The 14,140-nt window shown below is 37.7% G+C and overlaps 1 long non-coding RNA gene across 1 annotated transcript in view; it reads right to left on the bottom strand.

Annotated features, from left to right (window-relative positions):
- Positions 1 to 960: 960 nt before the first annotated feature.
- Positions 961 to 14,140, bottom strand: part of LOC144229864 (uncharacterized) — a 53,460-nt gene continuing 40,280 nt past the window's right edge. The window contains exon 3 of the long non-coding RNA XR_013334639.1: positions 961 to 1,207. This is a non-coding gene — a long non-coding RNA (uncharacterized LOC144229864). The remainder of the gene's footprint in view (positions 1,208 to 14,140) is intronic.

Here is a 14,140-nt window from a genome sequence, read left to right as displayed (position 1 = left end):
TGCAAAACTGAATTAGTTATGTAGTATTTTGGATTGGTGTGGGGTTTGGGGTTGTTATTTTCATAAAATGCATCACAATCGGTAATTCTATTGGTTTTCCATTTGTTTTTTTACTGCTGTGTAAAAAATTATAAAAATCTTAGTTGCTTAAAACAACACAGGTTTATTGCTTCACAATTTCTGTGGGTCAGAAGTCTAAGGTTGGCTTAGCCTAGCGTCTCACAAGACTATAATCAGGTGTTGACCTGCTGCGTTCTCATTTGGCAGCTTGACTGGGAAATAATTACTTTCCATTCTCATCTTGGTTGTTGGCAAAAGTCATCCCCTTGCAGCTCTGTGACTGAAGTACACACTTCTTACTAGCTGAGGGAGGTCTTTATTCAAAGGGAGAACTCAGTGGTGTGCCTCTCAAAATCAGAAGTTTTATTGCACATTTTTAATTTACTTATTTAGTATCTTCTCTCTATCCTGGAATATATGTACCTTGAGATCAGAAAAAATGTTTAAATGATATTGAAAAGAAGTGCTTTAATATGAATAAAATCTAGACACAGAATGTGTTCAAATATTTGTTTTAAAAGTTACTGATGAGGGGCACCTGGGTCGCTCAGTCAGTTAAGCCTCCAAACTCTTGATTTCAGCCCAGGTCATGACCTCACAGATTCATGAGATCAAGCCCTATGTATGGCTCAATGGAAAGCATGGAGCCTACTTAGGAATCTCTCTCTCTCTCTCTCTCTTTTTCTCTCTCTCTCTCTATCTATCTATCTGCCCTTCCTCCACTCATGTGCTCATTCATGCATGTTCTCTCTCTCTCAAAACAAACAAACTTTAAAAAAAGTTACTGATGAATTACTTACAAACTAAAAACAAAGGAGAATATTAGTTCTTTTTATATTTTATTAATTTAGTGCTACTTTTAGATATACTGTCTTCAATAATTTACTTAGTTTGCTGACCTTATCAATTGTCTGGACCTTCTAAGAATTAGTCACAAAGAAATATATCTAATTGTATTAATTAAGGAAACTACCAATGCAATCACTGAAGTATTGTGAAATTGTTGTGAAAACTGTTGTGAAGTTTTCATACACAACAGATTGGCCAGTACAGACTGGCCGGGCAGCTCAGTCTTCTACCTTTATCATCCATAAGGTACTATCCTTGTCTTCTCAGGCAAAACAGCACCAGGGACACACCCATTTTCCTGGAAAAAAAAAGAAAGGAAGGAAAGAGTCAAGGTGGAGAGAAATAACTTCTGCTCATATCCCCTTGGTTCAAACATAGTCAGAAGGCCACACATAGCAGCAAAGATGCAAGGAAATTTAGCTGATGGATATACATTAGGATCTCAGGACAAAGGGAGAAACAGATTATGGGGAACAACTAGCAATCTTCTAGAATAGTAAAACAGGTTATCAGAGCTCCTGATGAAGAGGACTAAATCAACTTCAAATCACAGTAGCTCTCTGATGACCTGGCTTACTGTATCCCACTTGGAATGCTGTGTGAGTCTCCTTTGAAATGCATTTTTTTTCCTCACTTACAAAATAGATTTAATATAGGTTTATGTGTGTTTGCCTGACAGTGTTTTTGTGATAAACACTCAGAAGATGGTATTTTCAACACTGCTGTCTTAAGAAGCTTAATAAGCTGCCTCTAATAAGAGTTGCACAAAGACACTATATAAGTATCACAATTTTCCTTTTTAACCAACACAAGATCATTTTTCTCAATTAAATAAAAATGTCAACACTCTTCCTTTTTTATAAAATGGTTTTAAAAGGTCTCTCTTTGAATATCCATGGCTTTTAATTTTCAAACTCTTAATTTCCAAAATTGTACCTAATTGTGACTTACCAAAGTATTAGACTTTTGTTTTTACAAGTCTCATTTGGCTTCTTTTAGGCAGTTCAAGCAAAGTTCTTTCTCTACATGCAAAATTCCATATTAAACAATTTGGTTTTTTATACACTGACTTCTGGAAAAACTAAGCAAGAGGATTTTTTTTCCCTCCACACATCAAATCAATTTTTTTTCAGTCTGAATGTTTAACTTTCCTTAGTCATCTCTACATGTCTTAAGTGATCATTATAACTATAAAAATTATCTTCTCATGTAGTGATTATATACTTGAAAGAGTCCTGATCCCAGAGAAAGAGTATTTTAAGGTGTAAGAAAGTATGGCTGAAGATGACTATAGATGAAATGTAATACCTATATATTATACTGAACCTATAAATTAGTCACAAAGAGAAAGTATGAGAAGAAAGGCATAACAAAAATAAGCATCCAGCCACATTACACTTAAATATCTATCAGTGCTAAATCTAACCCCAACTGCCCCATTCACCAAACACACACACACACACAACACACATATACCTTTTCTCACCTAGTTCATTGCTTAAGCAAGTTTCCGTGTGTGGCCTGCCTTTCTGTCCTCTGCTCCCCTAATTCATGCTCATTTTTAACAGTTATTTCAATTATTGTCTCTTCTGGAGATCTTTATGAGCCTCTCAGAATGGGTTGAGGGCCCCTTGTCCTTCATATTTCCATGATTATATATTTACTATGATGTATTGATTTCTTTTTGTGTCTGTCTCCCCACTAGGCTGGGAACTCCTTAAACGCAGCAATACACTTTATTCCCCTTCACTAGAGATGCCCAGATCAATGCCTGCTACATGATACACGCTCAATAAATGTGTGTGGAAAATACAAATTAATGAATTTTTAAAATCATAATATCTGTGACAATATTTAATGTCATTTCACTGAATTGTTGGGGTGCTAGCTTAGGGATCTAATTCATCCAGAATTATTATCAACATTAATTGAAACAATTATTTCAATGTTCTGTTTTATGAAAAAGGAAAGAATAAGTCATTTTGTGTTCAACATCTATTATGTGCAGATACTTTTCTGGCACAAATACATTGTCTCCTCCACTCATTTATTCTACAGATATTTGTGGAATACTCACTATGCACTACCAACTGTTTTAAGCAATAACAACACACAATAAAAACAATAGATAACAGTGCCTGACTTCATGGAGTTTAATGTGGGAGGAGAGGTAGAGGCAGGCAAGGAGGAGATAAGGCAGAAAGTAAACAAGAAAAATAAGTAAAATATATTAAGTAGTGCCAACTGCTGAGAACAGCAGGAAACAAGAATATGAAATATAGGAATAGAGGCTAAAATTTTGAATTGGATAGTCAGTCATACTGAGCAAATGAATTTGAGTAAAGACCCAAGTCAAGTGAAGGTGATAGGTATGCATCTGTCCAAGGGAACGATGATAGAACTGTTAAGAAAAGAGAGTTCTTTTAGAATTACCAAAGTGAAGGTCATGGTGCTTTTCAGTAGAGTGATAGAGGTAAAAATTGATAGAAGTGGGGTCAAGAGAGAATAAGAGAGTCTGTGAATCTGGCAGAGGCAAGCCTGATTTAATTGTCTAAACAACTCAGTGAGGTAAATAGTTTTAGTCTAGTTACAGATGAAAATGAAGCCCAAACATGTGAAATAATTTTCCTGAAGTGCTCATAGAGGCAGAGTTGGGATTCTAATCCAAGCCAAATGTATTTCCCCAAGAGCCCTCCAAATTAGTGAATTGTTCATTGACTATATTAATCAGCAGTTAAGGGTCAGCTCCACTGCACAGGAAATAATTTTTATATAATTGGTACATAACTGATCATCATCAGAAAAATATGATTTAACTAGAGAGCCATTAACAGGTGACTGCATGTGAATACTGATCCCAACACTTAGCAAGGCACACCAAATCAGAGTAAGTGTCCTGCACTGATACTTGTTCAACAAAACTATAAGATAAAGAGGATTTGTGCATTCCCCATGCAAAGCATTGAAGTAAACCATATATACAAGATTAAAAGTTAGCCAGGCTAAGGCCCTACTCCTTTAAAAGGTAATAGGCATTGTAAATAAATTATTATAATAGATGGTTGAAGAAATGTTTTTTCATGTTCTCCTTCCTTCGGAGGGGGGGAGGGGGAAGTGCCTTTAATGTCCTGTAGATATTTTTCTGGTTTTATATAACATTGGGGAGTCAGAAAATTTTGTAGGAAAGATGGACATCAATTTCACAAGGATGATGTATCATATACTGGAAGAATAAATATTGTTATAATGAAGATAATATCCAAAGCAATCTACACATTCAATGCAATCCCAATCAAAATAGAACCAGCATTCTTCACAGAGCTAGAACAAACAATCCTAAAATTTGTATGAAACAAAAGACCCTGAATACCCAAAGTAATGTTGAAAAAGAAAACCAAAGCTGGAGGCATCACAATCTTGGACTTTAGCCTGTGTTACAAAGCTGTAATCAAGGCAGTATGGTATTGGCATAAAAACATGGTATTGACACTCAGATCAGTGGAACAGAATAGAGAACCCAGAAATTGACCCATAAATACATGACCAACTAATCTCTGACGAAACAAGAAAGAGTATCCAATGGAAAAAAGACAGTCTCTAGCAAATGGTGCTGGGAGAACTGGACAGCAACATGCCGAAGAATGAAACTAGATCAATTTCTCACACCACACACAAAAATAAATTCGAAATGAATGAAAGACCTAAATGTGAGACAGGAAACCATCAGAATCTTACAGGAGAAAACAGGCAGCAACCTCTTTGACCTCAGCCACAGCAACGTCTTACTTGACATGTCTCTGAAGGCAAGGGAAATAAAAGCAAAAATGAACCATTAGCAGCTCATCAAGATAAAAAGCTTCTGCACAAAAATGAAAACAATCAAAAAAACTAAAAGGCAACCAACAGAATGGGAGAAGATATTTGCAAATGATATGTCAGATAAAGGGTTAGTATCCAAAATCTATAACGAAGTTACCAAACTCAATACTCAAAAAAACAAAAAAACCCAGTGAAGAAATGGGCAGAAAACTTGAAAGTCACTCTTCTACAGAAGACATTCAGATGGCAAACAGACACGTGAAAAGATGCTTAACATTGCTCATCATCAAGGAAATGCAAATAAAAACCATAATGAGATACTACCTCAAACCTGTCTGAATGGTTAAAATTAACAATTCCAGAAATAACAAATGTTGATGAGCATGTAGAGAAAGGGGAAACCCTCTTACACTGTTCGGGGGAAATGCAAACTGGTGCAGTCGCTCTGGGAAAACAGTATGGAGGTTCCTCAAAAAATTAAAAGTGGAACTACCCTACAACCCAGCAGTTGCACTACTAGGAATTTATCCAAAGGATATAGGAGTGCTGATTAGAACAGGCACATGGAACCCAATGTCTATAGCTTATGCTATCAACAATAGCGAAATTATGGGAAGAGCCAAAACATCCACCAACTGATGAATGGATTAAGAAGATGTGGTTTATATGGGGCGCCTACATAGCTCAGTTGGTTGAGCTTCTGACTTTGGCTTAGGTCATGATCTCACAGTTTGTGGGTTTGAGCCCCATGTCAGTCTGTCTGTCTGCTGATGTCTTGGAGCCTTGAGCCTGCTTTGGATTCTGTATCTCCTTCTCTCACTGGTGCATGTGTGCTCCCTCTCTCTCCCCTTGAAATAATAAATGAATAAACTTTTTTAAAAAGTTAAAAAAAAACTTTAAACACACACACACACACACACACACACACACACACACACACTGGACTACTACTCAATGATGGAAAAGAATGAAATCTTACCATTTGCAACAATGTGGAACTGGAGGGTATTATGCTAAGCAAAATAAGTCAGAGAAAGACAAATATCTCATGACTTCACACATATGTGGAATTTGAGAAACTTAACAGATCATCATAGAGGAAGGGTAGGAAAAATAAGAAAAACAGAAAGGGAGACAAACCATAAGAAACTCTTAAATACAGAGAACAGACTGAGGGTTGATGGGGGTGGGGATATGGGTGATGAGCTTTGAGGAGGACACTCGTTGGGATGAGCACTGGGTGTTGAATGTAAGTGATGAATCACTGGAATCTACTCCTGAGACCAAGACCAGGCTGTATGTTAACTAACGAGAGAAAAAAAATGATGCATCATACAGATAAAGTATGAGGATGTTTTAAAAATTGTTTTGTTATGGAAAATTTCAAACAAAAAAATAGATAGAATTGTATAGCAAATTTCATGTGCCCACAATTCAGCTTCAACAGTTACCAACTCATGACCAATTGTTTCATCTCTATCCTCACCTACTTTCCTCTCCTACTGTCAGATTATTCTGAAGTAAATAAGCATCATATCATTTTATCTGTATATATTGCAGTGTGAGGAGATTTAAAAATAAGTAATTCACATGGCTTACTTACATGATAACAAGGCTTTAAAAAAACATTTTAAGTGCATAATCTTTATTTGTCAGTATCCAAGTTCAAGTTGTACATAAATAATGGTATCTATTTAGTTTTTTGAAAACAGTTATTTTCACACATGTCTTTTTTTTTTTTTTTTTAATTTAAGTATAGCTGGCACCTAATGCTACATTAGTTTTAGGTGTACAGCAGTGATTCAGCAATACCATTGACTATATGCCCTGTGCTGTAACTTTTATTCCTGGGATTTATTGTGGAAGTTACAGGTTTCAGTAATGGCATCTGTTTTAGATGACCTCACAGGCTAGGCCAGGTGGAGCTCTGAAAGACACCTGGCTATTGCTTTTCAACTTATACCTCTAGGCCCTCCATACACTGGTTTTATCTTACAGATCCAGTGTTTTCCCACTATTTCCTCACGGCCAGGCCTCTCTTCTCACTCTTTTCACTGGTGTCACATTCAACTCCTGTTAGCCTATCTCAGGTCTAGAATACCACTGTCCCCCACATGATACTCTTTTGCAGCATAAGTGCAGCCTCCTTCAGGAAGTCTTCCTGGAGTACTATGAATCACAGTGACCTCTTCATTTCTTAACTCTACTGGTCTTATAGTTTAACCTTCACCAGGCAAGATTTTACTATATATACTCTTCCATGATTGCTTTCTGAACAGTATTTATTTATTTTTTTCCATAGGCTTCTTGTGTATTTTTTTTTTTTTTACAAATAGTTTATTGTATAGTATTTAAAGCTCCTATAGGATAAGGATTATAATCTATAATTGATTTGTATCTTAAACTTCACAGCACCTGTCACAGAACTGGTTATATAACAAGTATACAATAAATATGTATTCACTTATTAATAGATTTAGTGGATTCAAATATATACATAGGATCAGAAATGGCAAATTGAATTTCTTTGCATGTAAAATATTTATTTATATGTGCAAACGGCTGAACTTCTCTCAAAAAGAAATTTACTAATAACCTACAGCCTCTTAGCACTTTAAAAAAAAATCAAGACTCTAATTTAAATTCTTCAAGATTTAAGGTTTACCTAATCATTAAAACAATCTGGCCATAGATTTCTTTGGTATTTATTTCTTATATAAAGTCCCTGAAAGTCATCTCCTTAAGAAATACCAGGAACACTTCAGTAAAAACTGAATGTTCTCTCTTATTTCAAGAGAGTTCATCATAAATGCTGAATAGGGGACAGCCTTGAAAATAGCACTACTCAATCTATTTCATTTATATTGCAAGGCATTTGAAAATGGAATATTTTATGTGCTGAACCAATTTGATTTCTCTGTATGATTTGCCATTCATATTTTTTTCTTTTTTCCACTCAAGCTTATGATTTTAATAGTGATTATATATAGAGACAAACTTGTGAATGAAAGTGATAGGGGATTTGTCATTATTCTTGATAGAAACAGTATGCTACTCTAGGAAAATTTGGTATTATAATTGACTCCATGATAATATTAGAAGGAAAATAAGCTGGATATCTTAACAATATTTATTAAAATATCTGGAGTAGGTGTCACAAACTTTAGGGGTTATCATTTCCTAGATAATTTCTCCACTGCAGATTCTTTTAGAGCATGTCAACTTTTGCTTACCCTCTTTCCTCTGAGTGTCCATGAGCACCTAATATGTATGTGCCCTTCAAGTACTTGATGGGAGTGATTAGTAGATTTATGACATTAATTTCATGATGGAGCAAGAAAAACGATGACTCTCATCTGGGGTGCCTGGGTGGCTCAGTTGGTTAAGCATCTCACTCTTGATTTTGGCTCAGGTCCAGATCTCAGGGTCGGACTCTGTGCTGGCAGCCTGAAGCCTGCTTGGGATTCTCTGCCTCCCCCTCTCTTCCTCTCTGCCCTGCCTTTGCTTGCTCTCTCTGTCTCTCTGTCTCTGTCTCTCTCTGTCTCAATAAATAAAATAAACCTAAAAAGAAAAGAAGATACCTCCCTATGATAATATTTGGAAGAAAGGACTATCCATGCAAACTGCTGTACTCCAACTTAAATTTTAATCCCCAATAGGAGAAAGTCAATAGGGTAAAGTGAGAGTGTAAGCTGCCCTCTATCCTCCCTTCAGATGCCTGAAGGTCTGAATACCAACACTCAGCAATCCCAAGTCTCAGCCCCTAGAGGAAGTAGAGAAATAGCTCTGTGGCACAGAATCATTAAAATAAATGGTAGTACCTAAACTGTATTGAGTGCTTATTTACGACATCAGCCACTACATGAAGTGCTTCACAGGCATTATCTCATCTTGATTTCATCACAAACCTATAAGATATCATTTTTATGGCCATATGGCAGGTGAGGAACTGAGAGCCCTGGAGCCCTGGGGCATTAACCCAGAGCCTCCACACTTAGCTTTCTTTCATACTGCCTCTTTCTCAGAACAGTTCCTCTCCATGCGTCCTTACCTTAGTGTTTATTCTCTAATGTATGTCACAGCCTGTATCCCCATCTGCCAGCAGCAACTTTCCAAACCTGTTCCTGTAACTCATGTAAACCCATTCATTTGCCCACAATCGTCACGTAACCAGAAGTCTTTTGTGTTACCTTGCTCACTGTCTTTCCTTGTGAAATGCGTATCTCCCAATAAGATAGGAATCATTATCAAACACAGATCCCAGTGTTAGAAATTTAACTCAGCCTTCTCGTCGTTAATTGAAATGAACCTCTAATGTCTGTGTTTACTTTGTCCTCTGTCATAATACAAGCAACCCACCTGTCTCATCCTCAGAACTAAGCTCCTGGTCTAAATCCAGTCTTCTGGACTCACATCCTCATGTCTCTCTCCCATAATGGCCCCCGTGGTAGTACCTGGTTCCATAGTGTCCCCTCTCCCCAGGACCCAGCCAGGTTGTTCTGTTCCTCTGCTTGCTTAGCTTCCATCTTCACAGAGATGAAAGTCATGCCTGAACCTGGCATGGTCACCTTCCCTTTGCCCCAGGAAATAAACTCTCAGAAATCTACCTGGCTCCAGGGCGCCTGGGTGGCTCAGCCAGTTAAGCATCCGACTTTGGCCCAGGTCATGATCTCATGGTTCGTGGGTTTGAGCCCTACGCCGGGCTCTGTGCTGACAGCTAGCTCAGAGCCTGGAGCCTGCTTCAGATTCTGTGCCTCCCTCTCTCTCTGAACCTCCCCTGCTCACGCTGTCTTTCTGTCTCTCTCAGAAATAAATAAAACATTTTAAAAAATTATTTTAAAGAAATCTGCCTGGCTCCAAACCCCATATGGATACTTTTAAACTCAATATTCATTCAGTAGAAGTATTATCCTAGAATAGAAGTATAAGTTTGTGCTCAATACTATAATATAACTAAGATTACCTTTCATTACTATTGATTGTCCCCTAAATAGATGATGTCTAATGAATCAAGCCAGCAGGGACATCTTTAGATACAGAGAGCAGTGGGGAAATGTGGACTCAAATCTCTCTTGTTTTCCTTCTCACTTTCTTCATCCATTAAGTTCCCTCTTCACAAAANGCCCTCTATCCTCCCTTCAGATGCCTGAAGGTCTGAATACCAACACTCAGCAATCCCAAGTCTCAGCCCCTAGAGGAAGTAGAGAAATAGCTCTGTGGCACAGAATCATTAAAATAAATGGTAGTACCTAAACTGTATTGAGTGCTTATTTACGACATCAGCCACTACATGAAGTGCTTCACAGGCATTATCTCATCTTGATTTCATCACAAACCTATAAGATATCATTTTTATGGCCATATGGCAGGTGAGGAACTGAGAGCCCTGGAGCCCTGGGGCATTAACCCAGAGCCTCCACACTTAGCTTTCTTTCATACTGCCTCTTTCTCAGAACAGTTCCTCTCCATGCGTCCTTACCTTAGTGTTTATTCTCTAATGTATGTCACAGCCTGTATCCCCATCTGCCAGCAGCAACTTTCCAAACCTGTTCCTGTAACTCATGTAAACCCATTCATTTGCCCACAATCGTCACGTAACCAGAAGTCTTTTGTGTTACCTTGCTCACTGTCTTTCCTTGTGAAATGCGTATCTCCCAATAATATAGGAATCATTATCAAACACAGATCCCAGTGTTAGAAATTTAACTCAGCCTTCTCGTCGTTAATTGAAATGAACCTCTAATGTCTGTGTTTACTTTGTCCTCTGTCATAATACAAGCAACCCACCTGTCTCATCCTCAGAACTAAGCTCCTGGTCTAAATCCAGTCTTCTGGACTCACATCCTCATGTCTCTCTCCCATAATGGCCCCCGTGGTAGTACCTGGTTCCATAGTGTCCCCTCTCCCCAGGACCCAGCCAGGTTGTTCTGTTCCTCTGCTTGCTTAGCTTCCATCTTCACAGAGATGAAAGTCATGCCTGAACCTGGCATGGTCACCTTCCCTTTGCCCCAGGAAATAAACTCTCAGAAATCTACCTGGCTCCAGGGCGCCTGGGTGGCTCAGCCAGTTAAGCATCCGACTTTGGCCCAGGTCATGATCTCATGGTTCGTGGGTTTGAGCCCTACGCCGGGCTCTGTGCTGACAGCTAGCTCAGAGCCTGGAGCCTGCTTCAGATTCTGTGCCTCCCTCTCTCTCTGAACCTCCCCTGCTCACGCTGTCTTTCTGTCTCTCTCAGAAATAAATAAAACATTTTAAAAAATTATTTTAAAGAAATCTGCCTGGCTCCAAACCCCATATGGATACTTTTAAACTCAATATTCATTCAGTAGAAGTATTATCCTAGAATAGAAGTATAAGTTTGTGCTCAATACTATAATATAACTAAGATTACCTTTCATTACTATTGATTGTCCCCTAAATAGATGATGTCTAATGAATCAAGCCAGCAGGGACATCTTTAGATACAGAGAGCAGTGGGGAAATGTGGACTCAAATCTCTCTTGTTTTCCTTCTCACTTTCTTCATCCATTAAGTTCCCTCTTCACAAAAGAGAAATCCAGAGGCTACTGACTTTGGCACCTCAATCAGGTCTTCCCTTCTTAAGAGTTGGACTATCACATAAACTTATTTTCTCTTCTCTGGTTTGCTCAAAACAAAATGACCCCTAACTTAATCAGCCTCCTTTGACAAATTCACATTTCAGTGGCAATTACTTATAACAGCTTCATGCTTTATCCTTCTTGATAACAACTCTATATTTAATGAGCACACTTAGAAAGTGAACCATAAGCCAAAAGAACATATTTCTAGTACTGAAGTTTCAGGAAATGTGATAAAAGATAAATTAGACTCAGGGAGATTTTCTTCATGCTTCTAAATAACACCAACTGAAAACAGTCCTGTTGTTTGAACTTGGAGTCATGTTTCCAAATTTCATATAATGACATCTTCTTTAAGGAAGAGAAATGATATTTTTTTGAGCATTCACTCTATGCCTGGGCACTGTGCGTTTTGCATATGCAAGTTCATTTAATCCTCAATAACAGTCCTGCTCGATGGGTGATATTTTCCCCTATTTATAGTTAAAGAAACTGGGCTCAGCAAGATTCAGCAGATTCCAGTTTTTTCTCTCAGTTAAGCTATTGGCTGAGAATTGGAACCCAGATGTGCCCTGCCTCCAAACCATGGTCTTTTTCACACCACTCAATTTAACCTGGCCCAGTGATGGGTTTATTTAACCAACTGAGCCACCCAGGCACCCCCTCCAGTGATGGATTTGTTACCTAAATGATTGCTACATATTTTTACACAGATGCATCAAGGTCTTGGCTTACCATTCATCCTCTAATAATAAAAGCTCCAGGAAGTAAGACCTTGTGTTTTTGTTTTTTGTTTTTTGCTTTGTATGACTAGTTCCTGGGAAAAAGGAATGAAACATGTTAGTAGCTATGGTAGATAGAATGATGGTCCCCAAAATTTTCCACACCCTAATCCCCAGAACCTGTCAATATGTTACCTTATACTGTAAAAGAGACAATGCAGATGTGATTAAGGGTATAGATCTTGAGATAGGCAGACTGTCCTGGGTTATCCAGGTGGACTCAATTAATCACATGAATCTTAAAAGCAGAGAACTTTTTTCAGGCTTTCATCAGAGGGAAGGATGTGATGATAAGAGAAAGGTTAAAAAGAGATGCAACATTTCTGGCTCTGAATATGGGGGAGGAGGGTCATAAGCCAAGGAATGTAGCAGCTTCAAAAAGCTGGAAAAGACAATGAAATAGAATCTCCCCGAGAGTCTCCAGAAAGGAATATAGTCTTGCCAACACCTTCATTTTAGTGCAGGGTGACCATGTCAGAGTTCTGACATACAGAACTCTAAGATCATATATCTATGTTATTTTCAGTGACTAAGTTTGTGACAATTCATTACAGCAGTAATACAAAACTAATATAGTGCCTTAGTATTTGCAGAACAAATAAATTAATTAATCCATAGATTGACATTGTTTCCATAAACTGGACACTCATGTCAAGGATCAAAAGTACAAAGATCTAACTTTCATTTGATCTTTCATGAGTAGCCAGCTTTACATGGAGCTTGCTAAATCAGGATTTTATGACTTAATGAGATGTACATCTGTTTAATTTTATTCTACATTGTGTATTTCAAACAATGCTCAAGATATATTTGCCTTTGGGTGGGTCTTATTAAAGATTCACAAGGGCACATGTACTGAGAACTATGAATTTGATTACACTTGGTTTTGTTTCTACCTGATCTAATGGTCATGTAAAATCAAGTGTGAGATCAAGCTGACTGTCTTTATCCTAAAAGAGTAAGCACATTTATTCTTTAATGGTGTCTAAATGAGTATAAACACAGGAATAAGCTAAAGAGATAGAGTATTTAAGATTCTCAACAACAGGGGCGCCTGAGTGGCTTAGTCGGTTAAGCGTCCAACTTTTGCTTAGGTCATGATCTCACAGTTCATGGGTTCGAGCCCCGCGTCGGGCTCTGTGCTACCTGCCAGCTCAGAGCCTGGAGCCTGTTTCGGAGTCTGTGACTCCCTTTCTCTTTGACCCTCCCCTGCTCACGCTGTCTCTCTCTCTCCTAGAAATAAATAAAACATTAAAAAAAAAAAAAAAGATTCTCAACAACATACTCCAGTATGCTGGACACACTGAACTTCAGATGTAATAGACCAATACTTTACATTCCCTAGAATTGAGAGCTCTTTCCTCACTGTAAAACAATAGTCTTTGCCAAAACTTGAAAGACTCTGGTGTCACTTTTGCACAGTTACTTCTATTGAACCAGAACTTTTAAAGTGAAATAATCATTAAAATATATTCTTGGGTCCCTAAATGTGACTTAAAAAGTATAAAATGCACCATTTTTAGACCAAAAGAGCACTTCATTGGGCAAGTGTAAAACAACTACAAATTAATGAAATTGTATGTGAAGTCTCAAAGATCAACAGAGAATAAGAAGGACCAGAAAAGAACCATTAAAGGAAAAAGCGAAATCATCCAAAAGACTAAGAGGTATTTTAAACCATTATACAAGCTTACATATATTAAAAGAAAAAGCCCAAGAAAGTTTGTCTCCTGGAATTCCAGGATCAGAAGTTTGGGAAGAAATGAAGAGAAGAGGGAAAGTAAAGAGAAAGAAGAGAGAAGGGAAGGTAAAGGAGGAGATGAGAGGAAGAATCTAGGCAGTTGCATTAAGTGAAGGATATCTTGTATACTGTTTTAAAAAATATACTGAGGATGCTTTACTTTGTGCAGATTGCTATGAAACCTTTTCAAGACACTGTGCTTTTGTGAGTTTAGCACAAAATCTGAGTTGATTTTAAGTCTAACACCCGATTTATTTATTTATTTATTTTGAAAGAGAGGGAAAGCACAA

The sequence above is a fragment of the Crocuta crocuta genome, unplaced genomic scaffold (assembly GCF_008692635.1).
Source record: "Crocuta crocuta isolate KB4526 unplaced genomic scaffold, BGI_CrCroc_1.0 scaffold60, whole genome shotgun sequence".
Classification (NCBI taxonomy): domain Eukaryota; kingdom Metazoa; phylum Chordata; class Mammalia; order Carnivora; family Hyaenidae; genus Crocuta; species Crocuta crocuta.
This window is presented reverse-complemented; position numbering and strand designations above follow the sequence as displayed.